The sequence below is a fragment of the Rana temporaria genome, chromosome 12, assembly GCF_905171775.1.
Source record: "Rana temporaria chromosome 12, aRanTem1.1, whole genome shotgun sequence".
NCBI classification, from domain to species: Eukaryota; Metazoa; Chordata; class Amphibia; order Anura; family Ranidae; genus Rana; species Rana temporaria.
This window is the reverse complement of record NC_053500.1, coordinates 57,265,180-57,286,116: the sequence shown is the minus strand read 5'-3', so window position 1 is coordinate 57,286,116 and position 20,937 is coordinate 57,265,180.

Genomic DNA, 20,937 nt, shown 5'->3' with positions numbered 1-20,937 from the left:
CCGTTCGTTTTTCGTACGACGCAATTTTTTCGTATTCCGATCGTTTCGTATTTTGGTTACCGTTTTATTTTCGTACATGCGGGATGGTTCGTTATTCTGTTTAATTCATGTTCGTTACTTGTTAGACAATAATTTTCGTGAATTTTCGTCATTTTGTACTTTCGTAAATATATTGCGGGATTCGCGGCACTTTCAACACGCGGCTCATCCATATTAACTATTGTTAAGCCCCATACACTTGGTCAGACTTTTTTTAACAACAAACATAAAAACGATCGTTTTACCGAACGTTCGTTCGTTTTTAAACTCCATCAGAAAACCATTTTTGGGTTCCAGGTTCAAAAGTCTGGCCAACTGATCTCCCTTCAGACGAAAATCCACAGAAAAGTTTATTGTACTACTGTACTCAGCACAAAAGAGAAGCTGCTTCACTAACTACACTCACTGCCCATTCAAAAAAACGAAAATGACATCTATAACAAAAGATTTGCATTCTGTATTTTGAAACCAAATTACGAACAGAAAAAAGGAATTCAGAATACAGAATACAAATCTTTTGTTATAAGATGTCATATGAACATACAAACAGAAAAAGGATTCAAATAAAATACAGAATGAAAATCTTTTGTTAGATGTCATATGAACATACGACTGAAAATCAAAATACAAACAGAACAAGGATTCAAACAAAATAAAGAATGCAAGTCTTTTGTTATAGATGTCATATTCGTTCTTTTGCCGTTTTCGTTTTGTCGTATTTTCGTCGGATCGTTCATTCGTATTTGCGGTTGTTCGTTATGCGACTCATTCGTAATCCCGTCGTTTTCGTATTTTGGTGCTTACATTTTTTCGTATGTACACATTATTCTGCGGGTACGAAAATGAACATTTTCGTACGAAAATAACATTCGTACGAACGGGAATGCACATATCTAGTAAGTATTTATTTTGCATAGTGAAGTAGATACTGGCCAGGGAATCATTACTTTGGTACAGCTGGCCAGCTTGAACACGTACTTTATGTGAACTAAAATCCCTACTTTTATGCAAACATTTGCTATAAATTGGAGTGCATAGCAGTGTGCAAAGGGTTAATTCAGATTTTTCAACATATTATAACAGGAGCTGCCATTGCTCAACCATGCTACAGTTCTACTTTTATTAATATTCCTGGCACTTTTAAAGTTAAAATTCTAGTCTCTGGGCCAGATTCACATAGAGATACGACGGTGTATCTCCTGATACACCGTCATATCTCAGAGTTGCGTCGGTCGTATCTATGCGACTGATTCATAGAATCAGTTACGCATAGATATGCCTAAGATCCGACAGGTGTAACTGTGTTACACCGTCGGATCTTAACTGCAATTTTAAAATGGCCGCTGGGGGCGTTCTCGCTGATTTACGCAGAGAATATGTAAATCAGCGAGATACGCCAATTCACGAACGTACGCGGGCCCAACGCAGTCACTTTACGCCATTTACGTAAGGGTTTTCCCGGCGTATAGTTACCCCTGCTTCTATGAGGCGCAGCCTATGTTAAGTATGGCCGTCGTTCCCGCGACGAAATTTGAATTTTTTACGTCGTTTGAGTAAGTCGATCGCGAATACGGATGGACGTAATTTACGTAAACGTCGAAACCAATGACGTCCTTGCGACGTCATTTGGAGCAATGCACGCTGGGAAAATTTTCGGACGGCGTATGCGCTATTCGATCTGCGCGGGGACGCGCCTGATTTGAATAGTACACTCCCCCTAGCCACGGAATTTGAATTCCGCCTGGGGATTTACGATACGCCGCCGCAAGTTTTGAGGTAAGTGTTTTGTGAATTACCCACTTGCCTCAAAAACTTGCGGCGGCGGATCTTAAATCACATCGGTTACGCGGATCTAAAGATCCGCTAACCTATGTGAAACCTCTATGTTGTAGGTAAATCAGTTAACATGTATGCAGTGGTGAGAGCTGACAAGCTTTTAATATAGAATATAAGCACGTTAATAGTTATAAAGAAAAGTGTAGCTGAGTGTTACATTTGTGATATGAAATATTAAAAAGAACATCCATAATTTAAAGGAACTGACCTTTAATGGGCTCAAATGTAAATACCGTATGGTAAAATTCTTGAACTTGTTTAGGGAAAATATTAGAGACTCAGTGAACATTGCTCATTAGTCCAAGTTTTGTTTGTACAGGGTAATGGAAAGTAAAAGGCAAATCTCAGATAAAGTTTTCCTACTTTTTTTTCCCTCTGTTTCATTACCTTCATGTTTTTTTGGAGATCCAGATGACCTGAAATTTTCTTGGTGCTTTGAACTGATGTAAAGGATAAAGGGCACTTTTAATCAGCTGATAACATGCCAGCATATTTAATAGATTATATTTACTTCATTTGCAGCCCTTGACAGATCTTTATAGTGGGGTTTCCCCAGACTACACATAGCAGGATAATTTCAAAATGTTAATTCTGGCTAAGTGGTACTCTGAAAAATGTACCTGCTTTTTGAAATTCATCCTGAAAAATAAATAGCAGGTTACTTGCTGGTATGCAAAGGTGCCTAGGCACTTTTGTGTGTACAATCTCCTATCTGTTTACCTGTGGTGTAATATCTAAAGCCCTGTACACACGGCCCAGAATCTCGTTGTTTTTCCTGATGAGATTCTTGGCAAGAATCTCTTGCCGGCCGAGTGTACAGACACTCCATTCAAATGAACCGCCGTTCTTTTGAATGGCATGAACGTGGTGACGTCATCGACTATGACGAGCATGCGCTTTGTCACATTCAATGCCGACGCTGCCATCTTGCTACACCCTACCTATGCCTTGGAAGCTACCGCGCATGCGTCAAAGTAATTTCGAGCATTCACGGGTTTCCACGGCAGTATACACACTCTCGGGTTTCTCGGCAGGAAAACACAGCCAAGAATCACGTCGAGAAAATAGAGAGCAGGTTCTCTATTTTTCTCGTCTAGATACTGGGCAGTTTTCTTGACGAGAAACCTCAACGCCTCATACACACGCATGGTTTACTCGGCAAGAAAGCTCTGCCAGCACTTTTCTTGCTAGTTCTTGCCTAGAAAACCATGCGTGTGTACGAGGATTAAGGTAATACTGCCTCTTATTGTTAGTCTCAGGAGAATTGGAGTGAGATTTGATTATATCACTACTATTCTCTTTGCTGGAAGCTTTGATATGAGCAAGGCCGTGCCTCTGCCAAGATGGCTGCTGTAATACAGATACATGGTGTAGGAGTTAGTTATCGGAATATTCAGCTGCAGGAAGCCCACTCCATATCAGAAACTAGTTCTTGTTTTCTACCTGACTTTTTCTTTGGCATAGTTCCCAGTTCTTAATTATGGAAATGCAGAGATAGAACAGACCGAACACTGGCTGTTTAGAGATTTGTTTGATCGCCAAATATTTAGGGCGCTCAGCATTAGGGATGAGCTACGCGTTCGATTCGAACGTATGTTCGGCTCGAACATCGTCTGTTCGACCGTTCGTCGAAATACGAACAAAACGGGTCGTTCGCGCCAAATTCGAGTGACGCGCCACAGCCCATAATTCACTACGGCATTACGCGCTGATGATTGGCCAAGCATGCACTATTAACCACATGCTTGGCCAATCACAGCGCGCAAAAAACGGAGAGCCAGAATTGGCCAAAACCAGGGTGGCTTTGGCCAATTATGGCTCAGGGCTTTAGTACACGCCCCACACTATAAAAGGCTGCCTGCAGGGCGGCCTTGTGTAGTGTGTTGCGGCGGTGTTAGTGAAAAGATCAGTCCTAGAGAGAGAGAGACAGTGGGGTAGATTCAGGTAGGACTTACGCCGACGTATCTCAAGATACGCCGCGTAAGTGTAAATGTGCGCCATCGTATCTATGCGCCGTAACTACAGAACTAGATACACCTGAAAATAGGCTTCTCCCGACCGACGTAACTTTTCTCTGCCGGCGGAGTGCCGGGGCATATTTACGCCGAACGTATCTGGCGCACCCATTGATTTTGTATGCAAATGAGGGATATCCGCCGATTCACGAACATACGCACGACCGGCGCAGGCTACGCGTGGTGCGCATAAGTTGTACGCCTGGCATAAAGAACCCCTCATAAAGCAGGGGTAACTTTGCACTAGACTTGCTCAAGTCAGCTGGAGAGCAGTTCAGCAGCACCATTACGGACGAGCTGAGCAACCACACTTGCAGGACAACACATGGCAGCCGTGGTCCTAGCACTACTAATGGGTCCACCGCCACGTAGGAGGGCACGGGAGAGGATATACCGAACGCGCATGAACATTTTTGGCATGGGGGAATCAGAGGTGTATCGCATCTTCAGATTCAGCCCTGATGCCATCCAGGAAATAGCCAGAGCCCTGCATGATGACATCACCAGCAAGACATACCGCTCACATGCAGTGCAGCCACTAGTCAAGGTACTGGCAACACTGCATTTCCTCGCCAGTGGATCTTTTCAGCGTACAAGTGGAGTCGTGGCTGGGATGTCACAATCCACCATGAGCAGATGCGTGCACAAGGTTGTCCCCGCAATCCTCAGACGCATGTCCCACCACATCATCAAACCCACCCAGGAGCATCAGCGGCATAAGGCAATGGCGGATTTCTTCAGAATTGCAGGATTCCCACGCACCGTGGGGGCCATTGATTGCATACATGTGGCACCACGGCCCCCAGTGACACAGAGCACATATACCGCAATCGTAAGCAGTGGCATTCCATCAACGTACATGTGATAGCCGAGGCCCAATGCCTCATATGGCACGTCCGTGCCAAACACCCTGGGTCCAGCCACGACAGCTACATATACCGTCAAAGCACCATCCCAACAGAATTTGAACAGAACGTGTACGGGAACAGCTGACTGGTTGGTGAGTGACATGGGTGTCAGGCATGTCTGTCCGCCCCCATGATGCAGACATCACGAGGGGCACATGCACGACTAACATCCTCCTGTCTTTTGCCTTCCAGGTGACGCGGCATATGCACTTGGGCCCCATCTCATGACTCCATTCCGGAATCCTGAAACCCCAGGAGAGCAAAGCTACAATGATGCACACACACACGTACCCGTGCAGTGGTGGAACGCACATTTGGCCTCCTGAAGTCCCGTTTCCGATGCCTGGATAAGTCCGGGGGGACCCTGTTGTATTCCCCAAACTTTGTGTGCCAGATCATTGGTGCATGTTGCATTCTGCACAACTACGCCATGAGAAAGGGCCTGGAGATTGACATAAGTGATGACTTGACCCCCGAACCACACAGTCCCCCCCTAACCCAGGCTACCCCATCTCTTCAGGGAAGAGCAGTCAGGAGATGCCTCGTGGTAGGCATGTTTGCACGTTAAACACACACATTCATCATGGCACAAGGAGAATGCACGCATGCATACCACTGTGGTCCCTAGCACACACCCCACATCCTCATCAAATTGGATTAGCCCAAAGTCCACCATGCAGGACTTGGGAGCAGCAACGCCACGCCAAGGCTCCAATTATGTTGCTGTACATTCATACACCATTCACACGGGTCGTGGGGATAAATTCTCCCCAACGACCGAGGGTGACACCCCTTACTGTCAGGAGTGTCACCCCCCACATTCACACACCAGTCACACTGTAGCCTGCACTACTGACCGTGTGCAGTATAAAAATAAAAATAAATCTCCTCACCGGAGATAAAAAATAAAGAAAACTCCTCACCGAAGATAAAAAAAAAAAAAAAAAATAATCAATTGCCCCGTCGTGGGCTCTGCCTGGTGCCCCGTCTTTGCCTCCTCACTTGCCTGGGGGCAACTTCAGGTGGGGGTGGGGCATCATCTGGAGACTCCTCCTGACGTCTCCCACTCCTGGCAGGTTCTGGCTGCCTGCCCTCCAACGCCACCGGGTGAGCACCACGGTGGTCTCGGCATGAATCTGCAGCTGGTGGGTATTGTTCACGTTTTCCAGCCGCCTCAGGTGCCTCACCTCTGCCGTATTGGCCTTAACCGCCACTTTGAGGCTCTTGACCTCAGCCACCAGGCGGGAGGTCGTCGCCTGCAGCTCCCCAACACAGGTTGCCACTGCTGCGGAATTGGCGCTGATATCCCCCAAAGACTCAGCGATCTGGGTCGAGGAGGCCAGGCTGTCTGAGACCCGCTTAATGTCCCTTGCAACAGCACCCACATGCTGGGTCTGACGGGCCTGATCCCTCGCAAGGATTTCCTGGATGGCCTCAGGAACCCCTTGTGTTTTTTTGGTGGCCTTCATGGGGGCAGGAGAGGCTTGTGGCCGTGCATAGGGGGAGGCCCGTGTGGAGCTTCTCCTGATAGTGGAGGAGAGTTGGGAGGGTTCACTGATGGGGGAGGAGGGTTGTGAGGGTCCCATGATGGGGGAGGAGGGTTGTGAGGGTCCCATGATGGGATGGGGGAGGAGGGTTGAGAGGGTTCAGGGATGCTGGGATTTTCATCCAGAATAAAAAAAGCATCCTCCAGGTCCCCACGCTCCTCCTCTACTTCCTCCAGGGGAGAGGTATGGGCACTCTCAACCCTGGATGGCGTGGGTCACCCTGCAGCCGACGACGGCCCCGCTCCCTCCTGCACATCTGTGGATGACACAAAACATTCACATGTTGGTGGACCCACACACTTGTCACATGTTCCCTTCCACCCCCTCACATGCTACACACCGTATAGGAGATAAAACACACTTACCTGTCCTCAAGGCCTGGTGTCCGGAGTTGTACCCCTCCATGCCCTCCACCTGCTCACGCTGCAGGCACTGTGCAATTAACTCGTCCTCCGGGGTCAACCTCACAGTACAGGGTGGTCCTCCTCCCGTGCCCCTGGCATGACGTGCAATAGCACCCAGCTTTTCCCGGACCTTCTTTTTAAGATCATCTTTTTTTGAATGTCCAGGGTGCTCCTGGTGGCATTGCCCACGGCACTGACCTGCAGGCTCAGCTCCGTCAGGATCTCCTTTTTACGGGCCTTACTTGTCTGGTGACTGAGGGCACCATGGAGATACTTGTCATTTTCAACAATCCAAGCAACAATAATTGCCCTCTCCTCCGGGCAAAAGTTCCTCTTCCTCCGATCCGTCCTCTTCCTCTGGGTATTTGCACCAGCCGACATTGCCTCGCAAAAGTACTTTCCCTATAGGGGGGGGGGGGGGGGAATCAGGATGTACTTTTGCGCCGGACGGGCGCATGTCTGGGCGTATTTATAGGCTCGGCCTATCCCGGGAAGTTGGGCTGGCGTAGTTGTGAGCATGCGCACAGGGGAGCGATCAGCAATGGTGTAGCTCAATTCGTCGGCACCCCAATCAGGGCGGGTAAAGTGCCCCCGGACAGGCAGTTATCTCAGGCCTGGCAGCCGGAGCGTCACTTACAAATCACTGGGAGGAAACAGACCTCTGCCACAGGCCTGACTCAAGGCCTCTGCCACAGGCTGAACAATTTAGGATTTGTGATAAAACAGTTTGAGCAAATCCTCCCAGTCAGTTCAATTAATGTCACCCACTGACAGCTTGAGCATACCTGTCATACGGTGTGGTGACCGGATCCCCGATGGTTCTTCTGGGCCTCCTGGACAACCTCTAGTTCTAGGTTCTCCCGGGCCAATCCCCCATCGCACAGCTCCCAGCCTAGGATCCTCTCAGCAGAAGACAGGGACCCAGCAAGTCGCTGGGGCCCCTTTCGATAGTAGGAGGAGGCTCCGCATGGTACAAGGCCTGGGCATGGCAGGACATGGTGGCGGGGCCCATGGATGCGCGTACCCTGAAGGTGGGTACCGCACCTGGAACTCGGGCCCCACAAGCAGAACCCGCCAAAAGCGGCTGCCCCAGATATACCCCCCCAGCATGCCCAACGAGGGAAGACCTCCTCTGATTGGCTGCTAGGAGCAGGTGGGTCTGCCAGAATCCCTCTAGCGCCAACTGCCGCCCAGGGTGTTAACGTACCCCTGGAGCGCAGACTGACCTACGGGACAAATTCTGGAATTGACAGCAGCTTGAATTTCCATAATTTGTGAATGGGAGTTAAACTAAGCCTCCCATTCCCCACTAACTTTTGTGTAGCGCCCGTACTGAAAGTAGGGGGGGGGGTGCTACATATACATCCCAGGTGATGTACATATATTTATACACTGTATAGTTTAGCTAGATCAATTCTTCCTATCCTAATTTACTGTCTATCAGTTGATTGTGCTAGCTGCAGTATTCTCACGTGGTGTATTGCCCGTGTGCTCTGTAGTTTGCACCTAAAGTTACTTTGTGTGTACTAGTACTGCACTTGTGCTCTGTAGTTTTGCACCTAAAGTTACTTTGTGTGTACCAGTACTGCACTTTTGCTCTGTAGTTTGCACCTAAAGTTACTTTGGCCCGGATACAGGTAGAATTGCCATAATTTACGGAGGCGCAGGGCAACGTTTTTGCCCTGCGCCCCCGCAAATTTGCTCCGCTGCCCTTGATTCACGGAGCAGAAGCTCCATAAATTGCGCGGGCGCGCCGGCAAAATGCCCGGCGCAAGAGCACGCAATTTAAATGATCCCGTAGGGAGCGGGAATCATTTAAATTAGGCGCGTCCCCGCGCCGATCGTAGAGCGCATGCTCCGTCGGGAAACTTTCCCGACCTGCATTGCGGCAAATGACGTCGCACGGACGTCATTTGCTTCAAAGTGAACGTGAATGGCGTCCAGCGCCATTCACAATTCACTTACGCAAACTACGTAAAATTAAAATTTCGCGACGCGGGAACGACGGGTATACGTAACATGGGGCAGCCTTGCGCGAAAACTGCTGTACGTAAACAACGTAAATTGCGTACGCAGGGCTCGCGCAACGTTGTGAATCGGTGTTAGTATGCAATTTGCATACTATACACTGAGCACAACGGGAACGCCACCTAGCGGCCACCGCAAGAATGCAGCCTAAGATATGCGGGCATAAGAGCCTTATGCCGCGCAGATCTTAGGCTGCAGTTGGCGTAACAAGGTTCCTATATCAGGAGCACTCGTTACGCCGGGGCAAGTAAGCAATTGCGCTGTGTAACCTATGGTTACACAGGCGCAATTGCTTCTTGAATCTACCCCTTTGTGTGTACCAGTACTGCACTTGTGCTCTGTAGTTTGCACCTAAAGTTACTTTGTGTGTACCAGTACTGCACTTGTGCTCTGTAGTTTTGCACCTAAAGTTACTTTGTGTGTACCAGTACTGCAAAAAATGGCCAGAAGATTATTAAGCAGGATCAAAATGTATTTAACCACTTAAGCCCCGGACCAATATGCTGGCTAAAGACCAAAGGGGTTTTTACAGTTCGGGACTGCGTCGCTTTAACAGACAATTGCACGGTCGTGCGACGTGGCTCCCAAACAAAATTGGCGTCCTTTTTTCCCCACAAATAGAGCTTTCTTTTGGTGATATTTGATCACCTCTGCGGTTTTTATTTTTTGCGCTATAAACAAAAATAGAGCGACAATTTTGAAAAAAATGCAATATTTTTACTTTTTGCTGTAATAAATATCCCTCAAAAACATATATAAAAAAAATGTTTTTCCTCAGTTTAGGCCGATACGTATTCTTCTACCTATTTTTGGTAAAAAAAATCGCAATAATCGTTTATCGGTTGGTTTGCGCAAAATTTATAGGGCCATATTCTTGTACATCTAAGGCGGCGGAACGTATACTCCGCCGCAAGTTTAAGTGGCAAGTGCCTGATTCACGAACCACTTACCTGTAAACTTGTGGCGGCGTCGCGTAAAGTCCACCCGCGTAAGCCATCCTAATTCAAATGATCCTGGCAGGGGGCGTGGATCATTTAAATTAGGCGCGCTCCCGCGCCGATCGTAATGCGCATGCTCCGTCGGGTAAATTACCCGACGTGCATTGCGCTAAATGACGTCTCACGGACATCATTTGTTTTGACTGTAACGTAAATGGCATCCAGCGCCATTCACGGACGACTTACGCAAACGACGTTAAATTTTGAAATTTCGACGCGGGATCGACGGCCATACTTAACATTGAGTACGCCACCTAGGGGGCATCTTTATCTTTACGCCGCGTTATCGCTTACGGAAACGACGTTAAAACACTACGGCGGGCAAGCGTACGTTAGAGAATCGGCGTGACTAGTCATTTGCATATTCTACGCTGACCGCCACCTAGCGGTCAGCGTAAATATTGCAGCCTAAGATACAACGGCGCAAGCCGCCGTATCTTAGGCATGTTTAAGTGTATCTCAGTTTGAGAATACACTTAAACATAGGAAACGGACTTACGTAGGCGTATCTGCTGATACGCCTACGTAACTTGTTTAAGAATATGGCCCAGAGCGTTTACAAAATAGGGGATAGTTTTTTTGCTTTTTTATTTTTTTTACTAGTAATGGCGGGCGATCAGCGATTTTTTTCGTGACTGCGACATTATGGCGGACACTTCGGACAATTTTGACACATTTTTGGGACCATTGTCATTTTCACACCAAAAAATGCATTTAAATTGCATTGTTTATTGTGAAAATGACAGTTGCAGTTTGGGAGTTAAACACAGGGGGTGCTGTAACATTTAGGGATCACTGTGTATGTGTTTACTAGTGTAGGGGGGTGTGGCTGTAGGACTGACATCATCGATCGAGTCTCCCTAATAAAAGGGATCACTCGATCGATGCGCCGCCACAGTGAAGCACGGGGAAGCCGTGTTTACACATGGCTCTCCCCGTTCTTCAGCTCCGGGGAGCGATCGCGACGGAGCGGCTATAAACAAATAGTCGCGCCGTCGTCCCGTTTCGCTCCCCGAACGGACCCGACCTCCGCATGTACCGGGGGGGGTCCCAATCGGACCCCCCACCCACGTCTAGGCAGGCACGTACAGGTACGTTGATGTGCCTGTCCGTGCCATTCTGCGACGTAAATGTACATGAGGAGGTCGGGAAGTGGTTAATGTATTTTCTGTACTTAAAGAAGATGTACTTAGATTGAGCAAAAAACAAAACAAACAAAAAAAAAAAACAAATGCTGCCATCTTATCTAAAAATAGGTACTGTATTTTTCACACCATAAGACGCACTTTCCACCCCCCAAAAAATGAGGGAAAATGTCTTATGGTGCGAATATATGACAGGCACCGCCCCCCCGACGCTGCTGGCACCGCATCGCCTCCCACCGCCACCGGAAGAGAGGCAGACATCCAAACCCCCCTGTGGGCGCCGGGCGATCTTCCGGCTGGGCTGCTCTGTCTTCTGTTAGGCGGAAGGGATAACATCAGGTAAGGCTGCATTTCTATAGCAATGGTCATTCTGCATTTTCTATGGCAATGGTCACTCTGCATTTTCTATGGCAATGGTTACTCTGCATTTTCTATGGCAATGGTCACTGCATTTTCCATGGCACTGGTCACTCTGCATTTTCCATGGCACTGGTCACTCTGCATTTTCCATGGCACTGGTCACTCTGCATTTTCCATGGCACTGGTCACTCTGCATTTTCCATGGCACTGGTCATCTGCATTTTCTACGGCAATGGTCAATCTGGCATTTTCTACGGCAAGGTCAATCTGCATTTTCTATGGCAATGGTCAATCTGCATTTTCTATGGCAATGGTCAAGCTGCATTTTATGGGCACTGGAAAATATTTTAGTACACCATTTGGTTCAGAATTTGGTTGAGACTTATGTCACGTACACACCATCACATTATGAAAAAAAACTTAATTTTTTGTGAAGTAAAAAAACAACGTTTTTGAAACTTCATTTTCAAAAACGACGTTGCCTACACACCATCGTTTTTTCAAAATGCTCTAGCAAAGCGTGGTTACGTTCAACACTTTTTTCCATTGAAGCTTGCTTCATAACTAGCTTCTGAGCATGCGCGGGTATAAAAACGTTGTTTTAAACGTCGTTTTAGCTACACACGGTCATTTTTTTGTGAAACAAAAAACGACACAAAAAATTGAAGCATGCTTCAATTTTTTTTTTTGTCGTTTTTCACAAGACATAAAACAACGTTTTCCCCACACATGGTCATTTTAATTGAAGTTTTTAAAAAACATCATTTTTTTTCATCACATAAAGTGATGGTGTGTACGCGGCATTAGGGTTAGAATTGAGACTAAGGCCCCGTACACACGACCGAACATGTCTGCTGAAACTGGTCCGCGGACAGTTTCAGCAGACATGTTCGGTCGTGTGTAGGCCCGAGCGGACAGGATTCCAGCGTACATTTGCACCGCCGGGCTTTTTCCAGCGGCAAATATTTCCAAACTTGTTTAGAAACAGCCCGCTGGAATCTGTCCGCTCGGACATGTTCGGTCGTCTGTACAGGACCTACTGTACATGTCCGAGCGCTGCGCCATCCCTCGCATGCGTTGATGACTTTGACGCATGCGGGAAGCATTGAACTGGCAGGGCGCCCACGTCGCCGCGTCATCGTCGCGGCGACGGTGCGGCCACGCCCCGCGTATTGTTTACACGCGGATTTCTGTATGACGGTGAGGTACAGCATCATACAGAAATCCCTGGGCAGCACATGTACTGTGAAAACGGCCGGCGAACCAGTTTCATCGTACATGTTTGCTCGTCTGTACAAGGCCTTAGGCCCCATACACACGATAGAATCCATCCGCTGGAAATTTAAAACGTACACCACTAGCGCCAAAAAATCCGGGCGAACCAGAACGTATGCAACGTAAACCACGGAAGACGTCACTATAAAGGGGAAGACCAAAGTCAACGGCGCCGCCCTCTGTTCCGCTTTTGCTAGTTCCGTGTTACCGCGTGCTAGTGAAGGTTTGGTTAGAGCCGATTTGTGCTTTTCAGTCTCCGTGTTTTGACAGTAGGTATTCTCTGGTTCAGTGCGTTTGCTTGCGGGTTCGCAGTTGGCATTCGGGCACAGGCTTTCAGCACGTTTCTGCGTACTGTGCGCTCGTATCTGTGTTGTCGTGCGTTCTTAGCAGGTTGTGCTGGATTTGGGGGTGCTTTCTGTTGGAGTGTGTTCTTGACTGACCAGGCCGGCCGGTTTGAAGCCATGATGGAGCAAGCAGCGTCGATTCTCGCGAATTGGTGCTGGTTAAGGGATTGCTTATGGCCATGTCCAGCCGAACCAGTTGTTTGGCAGGAACAGTGGGAGGAGGCGTTCTGGGCCAAGAATTGGTTGCGCCAGCGGGACCAGTTTTTCTCATATGCCTCTGCTTAGGGAACTCCAGGAGAATAATCCTAATGACTTTAGGAATTTTCTCCGCATGACGGACCCCGTATTCAACCGTCTGCTGATCTTCTGTCCCCTATATCACGAGGCAGGACACTGTGATGCGCCAAGCCATCACGGCCGAGCAGAGGCTTATTGCCACGTTGCGGTACTGGCGACTGGGAGGAGCCTGCAGGAACTCAAGTTCTCGACAGGCATCTTTCCCCAGTCGCTTGGGGTCATCATACCGAGACATGTACTGCCATCATACGTGTTCTGAAGGAGAAGTATTTAAGGTAAGTTCCTCATTTTAACCTCACAATGTTTTTTTTTTTTAAATGTGTGAGAAAGCTAATTTTTTTTTATTCCCTAATAACCCATGAGATTGTAATCTGCTGTGTGTTGGATGTTCCTTTTCTCCCCATGCATGTGTTAACCTTTACATGTTTGTTTTGGGCCCTACCTGCATATTTGTCCTTACCCACATAAACCTGTCCAGCATGCTATCCTAGGCCCAAACCCACCTAGCCAATTTTTTGGTGATTTTTTGGCTAATCCATTGTAGCTCTGACCCCCCCCCCCCCTCCTCCCCCCCGAAAATTGTTTATTGCTCTATCATCAGAGGGATGTGGAGTCAGATAATTAAGTGGGCCTATATTTTTTAAAAGAAATACTCACTTCACAATGCTTGTAGGAAATGTGAATCCTGTTGTTGATGTTGCACAATGATGGTTTTTGTATTTTGTTTGCAATGTTTATGTGCCAAAGTACTAAATCTCTTTTTTTGTTTGTCCCCCACAGCTACCCTCCACACCACAGGAATGGCAGTCTGTGGCTTCCCAATTTGCCCAGCGGTGGGATTTCCCGAACTGCGGTGGAGCAATAGATGGGAAACACGTCCGCATAGTGCCCCCACCCCACTCGGGGTCCTACTATTATAACTACAAGGGTTACATAGTATTGGTGTTGATGGCGGTGGTGTCGGCACAGTATGAGTTTCTCTATGTGGACGTGGGGAAGAACGGCCGGCTGTCAGATGGGGAGTGTTCTCACGGACTGAATTCTACGATCGTCTATAAACTGGTGGTCTGGCATTGCCACCAGATGAAGATAATGTGGAAGGACTTCCGTTTGTGTTCCTAGCGGACAAAGCTTTCGGGCTTGGACCTCACCTAATGCGGCCTTTTCCCCCAGAGGACCCTCACCTCAGAGAGGAGGTGTTTAATTATCGGTTGGCCAGGGCTCGGAGGGTAGTCGAGAATGCCTTTGGGATCCTCTCCAACCGGTTCCGCCTTTTCCTGACAGCGATACACTTGGCGGAATATAAATTGAACACCGTTGTATTTGCCTGCTGCATTTTGCACAACTTTTTACGCAGGCACTCCCAGACGTACCTACCCGACAGCGTTTCTGAGGCAAGACACTCTTCAGATCCTCTCCCTGGGCTGGACACTGGTCGCGCTGGCTTTGCCACCCAATCAGCTCTCGTGAGGTACGCGGACAAATATGTTGAGTACTTCATGGGTCGGGGGGCCATTGCTATGCCAGATCATATTTCTTTCTAATTCGGCCCCCAAAAGAAAGAAATATTCACAGAACTAATAATATTAGACCATTGGACTTTATACAGTTGTTTGTCATTACTGCTTTTTCTCTTTTTATCTGTCTTCCTGGTTCTCACCAAAAATAGTGCACTTCTAGTGCCAAATGTATGGTTCAGGTTTTAGTAAATAAACACAATTGCACATTATTCACTCATCTCCAAACTGGGTATTCAGCATATAAAAGAATAAAGCCACTAATTTTTAGGATTTTGGAAAAGCTTTTTTTATTTTCAGCTTTTTCATTTTCCTTGTTTTTTCAGAAGATTTTTAGTAATAAACATGCCAACATTTTTAGTTTGCAAGGCTTTTAATTTTTTTTTTTGTGTTTTTTTCTAATATTTTTTGATTTTTGTCCAAACAATGTTTTTTAAATTTTTTGGTGTTCACAAACAATGTAGTACAATTGTACCATTTTTCACACAAATATTCTATTTACCAAGTGTAAACTTAACCAAATGTTTATTTTTATTTTTTTCCCAAAATATGTTTGAGATTTTTGATCTCTTTATTTTTTTTTTTTTTATTTTTTTTTTTTTTTTTTTTTGCCACTTCAGACTTCACCACAGCGAGAGACTTGCTCATGATTTTATTCATAATTCCGTCTCTACATCAGGTTTAGCATCATTTGTGGTGCATTTCTTTTGCATATTTTTATACTTGTTTATTTTTATTTTATTTATTTGTTTATTTTTATATTTTCATCTTTTTTTTTTATTTTTTTATTTTTTTTTCACCGTTTAGAACTCACTCTTTTATAGTAAGTACGGAATTTTTAAAAGGTTTTATCTGCGTGACAAAGAAATACCCAGCACCCCATCTCCCCCTCCCCAACTAAATCCCCCCTCCCCCACGACTCCACTGTAAGAATTCCTTCCCTTAATTGAAAAATGCGTTCCTATTCCTCTCTCAGGTTTTCTGCGAACCTCCAGGACTTTTTAAATTCCATCCAGGGTACCCATATATCCTTTTTCCCAACCTCGTGTTTATAGCTCCCGTATTTTAATTTCTCTCTCCTATAAGTGTCCTCTACGGAGTCGATCCACTCCCACATTTGCGGACTTTTCGCGTCTCTCCATTTTAAGGGGAATCAATCGTTTCGCTGCGTTCAATAAATGAGGGATCAGTGAACCCTTGTACTCCTTCTCTGGAATCTCCCCCCCATGAAAGAGAACTACCCATGGGTTATCTTCCACTTCTTTTTTTTGTTATTACCTTTATCAGGGCCAAGATTTTTTTCCAATAAGCTTTAATTTTCAGGCAGTCCCACCATAGGTGTGCCATTGTTCCCCTTGACTCACAACCTCTCCAACATTTCTCTGACTCTCCCCCTCTGAATTTTGCCATTTTATCTGGAGTGGCATACCACCTCGTCAAACATTTGAAGTTCATCTCGGCAGTTCTTACATCTACTGCCGAGGTGTGGGTCATTTTCAGGATTCTTCCTATGGTCGTTTTCCCCCCTTGGGACCCCTAAGTCCGTTTCCCAATTTTGGATGTATTTTAGCGTGTCCCAACTCTTCCGTTTTCTGCAAGTAATTATAGATTTTAGATATATTTCCCTTTGAGCTTTCGATGCTACACAATTGTTCCAATAAGGTGTAATCCTCTTGTGACCTCAAAGGGTGTGGTAGGCGCTTGACGAATGACACTAACTGCAAGTATCTCCACTCGTCGAGCGCCCTAATTCCAATCCTATATTTAATATCGTGAAGTGTCCTAATTTTGCCATCTAGTGTTATATCTTTTAACTGTGTTCTATTTGTGATCCAATTTCCCCCTACTTCTTTTGTCCCTGGAATAAAATATTCGTTTTCTTTTAAATCAATAAAGGGTGAGTTGAATTCCTGTTTTTAATTGTTTGTGAAGTCTATCCCAGATCCTCCATGCATTATGAGTAATTGTGTGTGTTGAAGTGTGTAAGGATCTGTGTTGTGGTGGATTCCAAATTAATCTCCCTAACTGTGCCCTTGCTAATGTGCATTCAATATTTATCCATCTTTTATCCTGGGATTCTTTAGCCCATTCTATAACCCGTGAGAGAACCGAAGCATTATAATACAATCTGATGTCGGGTACAGCTAAGCCTCCCTTTTTCTTGGCCCGTTTTAGAATTTGAGCCGACACCCTGTGTTTTTTATTATTCCAAATATAGTTCATTATGAGGGAGTTAATTATTTTAATGAATGACGGTGGTAGGTATATTGGGACCATTTGAAACTTGTATAGGATTTTTGGGATGAGAACCATTTTTACTACATTTATCCTCCCGAACCACGAAATAGGTCTATTGAATATGTTTTTAATTTCCCTTTTTATTTCGTTGAGCAGGGGGATAAAATTTATTCTATATATTTTCTTGATGGTATTTGCCAGTTTTATTCCCAAGTATTTTATTTCTTTTTGCCATTAAAATTATATTTCTTCCGCAGATATTGTTCTTCTTCTTAAGAATATTGATATTTAAAATCTCCGTCTTTTCTGTATTCATTTTGAAGTTTGACACCTCACCATATTGTTTAAAGTAGCTATTAACTTCGGGAGAGTGACTCTTGGACTACTTATATAAAATAAAATGTCGTCTGCGAAGGCGGATAATTTGTGCTCATCTCTCCAACCTCTATTCCATATATTTCGGATTTTGTCGAACCATTGCCAGCAGGGGTTCCAGTGATAAGACAAAAAGAAGAGGGGACAGGGGACAGCCCTGCTGGTTCCATTTCTCATCTCGAAGGGTGCGTATAAAGATCCGTTGATCTTGATCCTAGCGCAAGGGTGGAAATAGAGCGTTTTGATCCATTTGATCATCCTTGGGCCAATTCCTATACATTCTAGTGTTTGTATCAGGAACCCCAGTCTACCCTGTCAAACGCTTTCTCAGCGTCTACTGACAGGAATAGACCGGGGGTCCCTCTTTCTTTGATCTGCTCCATGAGAAGAAGTGCCCCTGACCCCATTGTCCTTTCCCTCCCTCCCAGGTATGAAACCAACCTGGTCTGGGTGGACAATGGTAGTCATCACCCCCTTCATTCGTTCAGCCAAAATTTTTGCATACAGTTTGGTATCTGCATTCAGGAGTGAGATGGGTCGGAACCCTGACAATTCGTATTGTCCTTTCCCTCTTTTTTAATGACAGTGATCGTAGCTGTTAATGCCTCTCTGCTCATCTCGTAGTCTCGCCCCAGCCCATTGAATATTGACATAGTCTAGGGACAAGATAGTACTAAACCTTTGTATGTAGGCCGACGTTGAAGCCGTCTGGTCCCGGGCTTTTCCCATTGGGAGTATTTTTAAGACCTCATTATCTCCTGTTCAGTATACGTTCCTCCATTCTTTCTATCTCAAACTCTTCTATCTTCGGTAGATTAGTTTGCCGTAATACTTCCCTGATCTTATCCTGTTTTTCGGGCAGGTCCCTGGTCTTCTGTTGGACATTGTATAGGTTTTCGTAATAGCTTCTGAAAGATTCTGCTATTTTATTTGTCGCGTATACTAAGTCCCCATCCCCATTCCTGATTTTTTTCGATAAAATTCCTGGTTTTCTTTTTTCTTATCATTCTGGCCAAGTTTTGCTAGGTTTATTTCCCCAGACATATCTTTCACTCTCTATCCTGTCTATGAAATTCTTGGTTTCTTGCCCGGCAAGGGCTTTATATTCATCCCTTGTTAAGGTTAACTTACGGAGTGTTTCCCTCTTTTGGCCCTGTAATTTATGTTCCGTTCCAGCCTATATATCTCCTCTTTTAGTGTTTTTAATTTACTCATTCTTATTTTATTTTCTTTGCCCTTCTGCAATAAATATCCCTCTTATTACGCTTTGTGGGCGTCCCACAGGGTTGCTCCTGTGATTCCCTCCTTGTCATTCCTCCGAAAATACCATTCCAATCTTTCTGTACTCTCTCGACCACAACCTCGTCTCTCACAGACCTTCATCCAATCTCCATTCAGGTGGAATGCATTTTTGTATGGATGTGCTTATTTTCATGGTTATAGGGGCGTGGTCTGATAGCGTTATGATCTCACAACTTGCTCGACCACCCTCTCCAAAGTCTATGGTCTTACGAGGAACGTAGTCGATCCTCGAGTACGTCCCATGCACAGGGGAAAAAAACGTATAATCTCGTGTCTTGGGTTAAGCATTCGCCAGACATCCACCATTTGGTTTTGTATCATTTGTTTTTCAGTAGCTATAGGTGCTCACCGTTATTCCCCTGAGCATGGGACGTACTATCGAGGCTCGGGCACATACAGAAGTTAAAGTCCCCCATCAACACCACATGTCCCTCTTCAAAATTTTTAATTTTCTGAGGATTTTACTAATATATTTAGCCGAATTCACATTGGGTGCATACACATTTGCCAGAGTGTAGTCCTCCTCTCCTAGTTTTATTTTCAAGAACAAGAATCTCCCTCCGGATCATTCAATCTGTCCCACCAGTGTGTATCTAACTCCTCTTGCAAATCCTATGGCAACCCCCCGAGATCTCGATGAGACTGTATCTCCATAATACCAGACGGGATATTCAGATGACAACAGCTTTATATTGGACTCTAAGGTAATGTGGGTCTCTTGTAGGTAGGCAATGTCTACTTTATACTGCGTAAGTTCAGCAAGAATTTTATGTCTCTTAATATGGGAGTTTAATCCTTTTACATTATATGATAAGAACTTAATATCTGTCATTTATCTCTCTTTTTTTTTTTTTTTTTTTTTGAGTTTGAAAAGAATTCTTGTGGAGTCGTTCAGATGGTCTGTGGAGTCGTTCAGATGGTCCCCCTCCCCTTACCCTCCCTCCCCCCCCCCCCCTTTTCCCCCCCTCCCAATTCCCCATCCTCCCCTCCCTCCCCCCCCCCTCCCTGGCCCACTATTGGCCTGGGAGCCGCTGGTAGAAGACTCATCATCTTCATCCTCGGCTCCTCTTTCGTGGTGGTGCTCAATGCACTCCATTGACTCCTCCTCCCTCTCCCCCCCCCCCCCAATCAGCCCCCTGATATTCTAGGCTAACCCAAGCCCCACTAGCCCACCCACTCCGGTAAATCTGGAACGGTCAAGTCCATTTTTGAACAGAAATCTTTGAGTTCTTCCGGAAACCTAAGTCGTGCAGTTTTACCCCCCTTTATGCCTATAAGGCACGCAGGAAAACCCCAATGATATTTTATATTTTGTGCCCGCATCAGCTCTAAAAGGGGTTTCAGGTGTCTTCTCCTTTCTAGCGTTTCTTTCGACAAATCAGAAAATATCTGTAGTTCAGTCTCTCTATATTTCAGGGGGGGTTTCCCCCTAAGCCGTCCCCAAATTTCTGCTCTATCGATATAGTTCCTGAAACGTACCACTACATCCCTAGGACCGGATCTTTCTGTCTGTTGGGGGTTCCCCACTCTGTGAACTCTATCGATCTTAAGGGGCTTGGATTCTACTGATCTCTCCAGTAGGGGATTAAAAATTGTGTTCATGATATCTCTGAGATCTTCATCCCTATCTTCTACCACCGATCTGATTCTGAGGTTCTGTCGCCTGTTGCGGTTCTCCTGGTCTTCGATCCTATATGCAGTCAATCGCTGATTTTCGGTCAGGGTCTTAACTTGCTTTTTCAGGGAGTTAATTTCCTGGTCCTGTTCTTCTATTCTCCTTTCCGTTTCGACCACTCTTTCACGCAGCCCACCAAGATCTATTCTTACCTTGTTAATTTCTGTCTTTATAATATTTTCCATGACGTTTTCCATCCTCTGCAACATTGCGTTCATCTCTACCTTTGTAGGGGGATGTGTATCTTGGGCTAGCTCCTCAGCATTTGTTTGCTCTTGTTCACTTTCTAGTGTCGTTTCGCTTCTAGAGCTCTCCGCACTATCTACCCCTTTCTTTTTATCGCTCTTCTTCTTTTCAGTCTTCTTTGCGAGACCTGGACTTTTAAGGGTCCCTTCTTGAGTCATATATTGCTGAATGGAGCTATTCCCCGAATTATTCTTAGTTGGTTTAGTAGTACCGCCTCTCGTAGCTCTATTCATTTTATTGGAGGGTCTGATTCTCTTCCCCAGTTTGGAAACAGCAACTAGGGAGAGGTCCGTGAAGAGGGGTCAATGGAAGGGGGGACCCCAGGACGAGGGTGTCTCCACTGCCAGTCTACCCCTTTTCCCATTCAGGTTTTATCTGTACCAATCAC